The sequence below is a fragment of the Triticum aestivum genome, chromosome 7D (genome assembly GCF_018294505.1).
Source record: "Triticum aestivum cultivar Chinese Spring chromosome 7D, IWGSC CS RefSeq v2.1, whole genome shotgun sequence".
Lineage (NCBI taxonomy): Eukaryota > Viridiplantae > Streptophyta > Magnoliopsida > Poales > Poaceae > Triticum > Triticum aestivum.
This window is the reverse complement of record NC_057814.1, coordinates 289,150,108-289,156,513: the sequence shown is the minus strand read 5'-3', so window position 1 is coordinate 289,156,513 and position 6,406 is coordinate 289,150,108.

The following is a 6,406-nucleotide window of genomic DNA, read 5'->3' as shown; positions in this document are numbered from 1 at the left end:
GTTCACCTAGCAAAGTGTGAAGTAGCAACCCCCCCCCCACACACACACACTTTCAGTCGGCGGGTCAGAGAGGCATATATCTCACCAAGATGGATCGTAAAATGGACCAAGATTAATCCACCTTGGTCGTACAACCTCTCTCTTGTTGTTGGTCAAAGTGATGGTCGTCCATGCGACCCCGGAGATGGGCTAGCTCGCCAATAATCACGCAAGTATAGCTAGTCCCCGAAGACAACCACTGCATGCGTGTGGCCCAAACATATGTATGGAGAGGTGTGTTTTTGAGTAAGAATGGAACAACTTTGATGTGGCACCGTGATTCGAACTAGAAATCCACACACTGAGTGAGGGTTAGGTTGACGATGCATATGTATGTTACACCACACTTCAAGCCAACAACGGGGATTCATGCATGCATGCGTGCATAGTATATACGCTCAAACTTAATTAGGTCTGAATCTCACTATGACCTATACTACGATAACACGAACCAAATGAAGAATCTGCCATGGTAACCTATCTTGTTGTTGGTCAAGGTGATCATGGATGTCCACACGGGCCCACGAATATATAGGCTTGTCACCGATAACCACGCGAGGGAGTGTATCGTTTGAAGGCAACCACTACATGCATATGGATGGAGGTGATGCGTGCATGCATGTTTGAATACACAATAGTGATGTGGCACGTGTGTCAAAAATCGTACACTAGCTCCCCACACAGAGCGAGATCGGTTCATGATGTGTCGTTGTACTAGCCACTTCGACTCGATGGGAGGGATTCATGCGTACACATGCATGTGTGTGTGCTCAAACTGTATCATGCATGTCATCCCAGAGCAAAAATTATAATCCCCTCCTAAGTCAAATTAACCTCTCTTGTTGTCAGGCAAAAAGTAGTAATGGACCAAGCGGGCCCATAGATGGAAAGCATCGATATCGCTGATAACCGCTTAAGTGGGTGCGAGAGGATAACCACCACCGCTTTGCATGTGGGCCAAACATATATATGTTGAATACCCAAAATGCACAACTTTGATGTGCCACATACCTCAAAAACCGTAAACCATGCACCCACACAGAGTGAGGTTCATATCAAGCGTACTACATATGATGGTCCCCTTCCTCCCTCTTCACCGCATACTATATGCTCCTGCCGTAATATATGTACAACCCAAAAGAATCCTCATCGATGGTGAAATTAATTAACCTCTCCCAATGTAAGTCAAAGTGATGCATGAATGCATCGACGATGGCCTCGTGGGCCCACAAATGGAAGTGTCACACGTGAGTGTCCTAGCTAGGATATGCATGTGGCCCAAAAAGGTGTTGTGTGATGTTTGAATAACCAATTTCACAATTTTGATGTGGCACGTGCCTCGATAACCAAAAAGTCCCGACACTGAGTGAGGTGTACTTGTTCACGGACGCGTACGTATAGTATATATGCTAGTCCCCTCCCACCTCTTCGACGCGTACTATATACCACCATAACACAAACAAAAAAGATTCTACCTTGCTGGTCAAATTAACCTCACTGTCGGCTGTTCGTCAAAGTGATGGACGACGACCTCGCGGGCCCACAGAAAGCGTCACACGCGAATATCGAGTGTCGTGTAGGACAACCGTCGACTGCATGTGGCCAAAACATTTATGTATGAAAGGGTTGTGTAATGTTTTAAATAACGATTTCACGACTCTGATGTGGCACCGGCCTGCCTAACAAAACGGCCAATCCACACGGTGGCTCACAACTCGTAGTGTACTGCGAGCCACCCACAACCCCCAGACGCACATACCCCCACACACACCACGAATCCACCGCAACTACGATGCATGTTAAATTAATTATCTCGCGGTGAACATACATGTTACCAAAGGAGGGAAGTTTTAATTTCAAAAAAATCGCAGAGATCGTTAAGACGTTTTAGTACATTGATTGATTTTCTATGGGTATAATGTGCAAAAATCAAATTTGAGCTACATGCACACGCGACAGTGCACCTAAATGGATTGCAAAAACACATGTGTCTCACTGGGTGCATGTTTACTCCTCGTGCAAGAAATTTCAAACATTGAGACACTACTAGGAAAAGGGCTATAGATGGAATGGCCACTAATCGCGCACCAGACATGTGGTGCGCCATTGCTATATAGCAGTGGCGCACCATGTGCTGGTGCGCCATTAGTGTGAAAGACACTAATGGCGCACCAGCCACAGGGTGTGCCATTAGTAACAATTTTTTATAATTATTCCAAACATACTAATGGCGCACCAGGGCACAGTGCACCATTACTAGTTCTAACTAGTAATGGCGCACCAGCCACATAGTGCGCCACTACTATATTTTTTTCATTTTTTATTTTTTTGCAAAACTACTAATGGCGCACCAGGGAATGGTGCGCCATTACTAGTTTAAACTAGTAATGGCGCACTGTTACCTGGTGCGCCATTAGTGTTTTTTTTGCAAAACTACTAATGGCGCACTGCCAGCAGGTGCGCCATTAGTAACTAGGGTTACTAATGGCGCATTAGGTGGTGGTGCGCCATTAGTAACCTGGGACGAGCTAGATATTTTGGACAGCCACACCTACCCACTCACTTTCCCACTTCATTCTCTCCAGCTCCTCCTCCAAGCTTGTCTCGGCTGCCTCCTCCTCCTCACCTCATTTGCACCATAAATTCATCCAAATTAAGTGGTTAAATTACCTTTTTTTTGATAGGTAAGTAAGGGGGAAGCTATCTTTATGTTGTTCTCCCTCTCGAACAACGTGCACATGCACTTTTTATGGCCTAGCTAGATCTATGTATGTTTGTGGTGTTGCATATGTGTGTGGTGTTGCATATATGTTTGTGTTTGCAGGTACCGGTATTTGAAATGCGATAGTTGCCAATATTTTGCCGGAATGTTGATTCATTTCCGTTTCGGCGAGAATTTTGGCACTATGCATTCTTTTTGGTCCTACTTTTAGGGAAAGTCATGCCAAATTTTTTCTTGGTTCTAAAATATCGTTTTCCTCTACCCCGCAGGCGACCATGGTCCGCACGATGACCGAAGGCATCGTGAATAGGTTTTTGAGCTCCGCGAAGGCCGAGATGCTTGAAAAGAACGAGACGGAGATAAGATGTCCGTGTCGAAGATGCAAGCTGAAGAGCCTTATTGCGGACCCGGATTTCGGGCAGGTGCGGGACCACCTGCTCTTGCGTGGTTTGATGGATGGCTATCGGTGGCAAGGTGATGAAGATGACTATGAAGTCGTCCATGGGGGTCGGGCAAGAAATGAGGATGGGCAGCAAGACAACCACCGCGGCTCGGGCGGGCGAGAAGACGAAGAATCTCCAGGACATGATCACGACGGTGATGCTGTACACAGTCATCATGTAGAAGATGCCGGACATGATAATGAGGAAGATGCGGGAGCAGACGAAGGGCATGATCATGAAGATGAAGATGCCGGCGGAGCAGACGACGATGGACCATCGATGGGCTGGGTGCAGGACCCTCATATTCAAGAGCTGCTTCTCAAGCAGACGGATAACGCAAGAGCTGCCGCCCGAGAGAAAGCCAAGCTGGATCAACTGGAGATAGACGCGGTTACTCAATTGTATGAAGGATGCAGGACCGAGGATACCCGCCTGAAAGTAACGCTCATGGCTCTGGAGATGAAGGTAAAACACAAAATGACCGACGCATGCTTCGACGAGAACTTATCATTCTGGCACGAACGTCTTCCCAAGGGGAACAAGTGCCCGACCAGTTTCGAGGAGGCGAAGAAAATTGTGTGTCCTCTGGATTTACCGCACGTGAAATACCATGTGTGCATGAACAATTGCATCATTTATCGGGACGAGCACGCGGAGTCTACCATATGTCCGGTGTGCGGCGTCACTCGATACAAGAAGAGGAAGAAAGCTCCTCGAAAAGTGGTGTGGTACTTTCCGATCACTCCTCGTCTGCAGCGGTATTTCGCGGACCCTAAGGTAGCAAAGCTCCTGCGTTGGCACGCGGATAGGGAGGAGAAGAAGCGAGAAGATGACGCAAATGATCCGGAGATAAATAAAAAAGACAAGATGCTGAGTCGCCCTAAGGATGGGAGCCAGTCGCAAGCGTTGAACTTCGAATAACCAGAATTTGGGAAGGATCCAAGGAACATCGTGCTGGGCGCGAGCACCGATGGAGTCAATCCGTTTGGCAGCCAGAGAAGCACACATAGCACCTGGCCTGTGTTTGTGTGGATGTACAACCTTCCCCCCTGGTTGTGCATGAAGAGGAAGTACATTCACATGAGTATGCTAATTGAAGGGCCGGAACATCCAGGGCACGACATCAATCTGTATCTAGGGCTGCTGAAAGAGGAGCTAGACATGCTGTGGAAAACGCCAGCCAATACGTGGGACGCCGCAGAGAAAGAATATTTCCCTATGAGAGCCGCACTGCTCACAACGGTGCACGACTATCTCGGTTACGGATATCTCGCGGGGCAGGTGGTCCACGGATTTTCTGGATGCGTCAGGTGCATGGATGACACAACGTATCGCCAGCTAGATAGAGATCCCGGGTCTTCGAAAACCGTGTTCATGGGACATCGAAGGTGGCTTCGCGATGATGACCCGTCGAGGAAACGCAAGGATCTGTTCGATGGTGAAACCGAACCCCGAAGACGCCTGCGTACGAGGAGCGGCGAGGAAATAGACGAGCTGTTGAAAAATTGGAAAGATTGCCCACTGCCGGGAAAGAGGCAAAAGGCGCCAGAGCCACGAAAGAAGCGAAAGGCGCCAGAGCCACTGCTGAAGGTATGGAAAAGGAGGTCTGTTTTCTAGGACTTGCCGTACTGGAAGATCCACCGTGTGCCTCACAGCCTTGATGTCATGCATATCACGAAGAACGTGTGCGAGAGTCTGCTTGGTACCCTGCTCAACATGCCAGAGAGGACCAAAGATGGGCCCAAAGCAAGGGCAGACTTGAAATCAATGGGCATCAGGGAGGAGCTTCACGCTAATGATGATGATGATGATGAGGCGAAGCAGGACACGGAAAGTCGTTGCAAAGGCAAAAAGGCCAAGAAGACCGAAAATGACTTCCCTCCCGCGTGCTTCACTCTAAGTCAGGATGAGATCGATCAGTTTTTCACCTGCCTCGTAGGAGTAAAACTTCCTTACGGTTACGCGGGGAAGATAAGCAGATACCTAGACTCAGCGAAGTAGAAGTTCAGCGGGATGAAGTCTCACGACTGTCACATGCTGATGACGCAGATACTTCCAGTTGCAATCCGTGGGATCATGGACGCGCACGTCCGTGAAACGCTATTTGGCCTATGCAACTTTTTTGACGTCATCTCTCGGAAGTCGGGTGGAGTGAGGCAACTCAGAAGGCTACAGGAAGAGATCGTGGTGATACTATGCGAGCTTGAGATGTACTTCCCGCCCGCATTCTTCGACGTTATGGTGCATCTGCTGGTCCATATCGTGGAGGATATCATCCAACTCAGGCCGACGTTCCTGCACAGCATGATGCCGTTCGAAAGGATGAATGGTGTCATCAAAGGATACGTTCGCAACATGTCACGTCCAGAGGGAAGCATAGCCAGGGGCTTTCTGACCGAAGAGTGCATCTCCTACTGCACGAATTATCTAGGCATCGAGAACCCCGTTGGTCTGCCCGTCAATAGGCACCTCGGCAGGCTCGCTGGATGGGGTCACCATGAGGGTTGCCGTGAAATGCATGTCGACTTCGATGGTCGACTCGCCGACTTTGAAAGAGCAAACCTAGTCGCGCTACAACACATAGATGTGGTCGATCCTTGGGTGGTAGAGCACAAAACGTTTATTGAGAAGACGTACAATCACCGAGGCCAACAGAGGACGGACGGAGATATAATCAAAGAGCACAACTCATGTTTCACGCGTTGGTTCAAGCATGAGTACAACTCATATTCGCCTTGTCACAGGGCGCCGAGCACAACCTGATGACGTATGAGGCGTACGATATCAACGGCTACACATTCTACACCGAGGACAAGGACATGAAGAGTGATGGTTATCAGAACTCCGAGGTAACGATGGAATCCTACACCGGTAACGACAAGGACAGATACTACGGAAGGATCGAGGAGATCTGGGAGCTGAGCTACGCTGGAGAGAAGGTCCCGATGTTCCATGTCAGATGGGCCAAGAGCGTCATAAAAGAAGACCGGTATTTCACCACCATGGTTATACCCGAAGCCAAATCCAAGACCGCAGGCGCGAACGTCACCGGGAAAAATGAGCCATGGGTACTGGCTTCCCAAGTGGACCAATGCTTCTTCATTACCGACCCGTCAAAGCCCAGTCGTGTTGTCGTGAGGAGAGGCAAAAGGGAGATCATCGGAATGGATGGAGTTGCCAATGAGCAAGACTTCGACAAGTA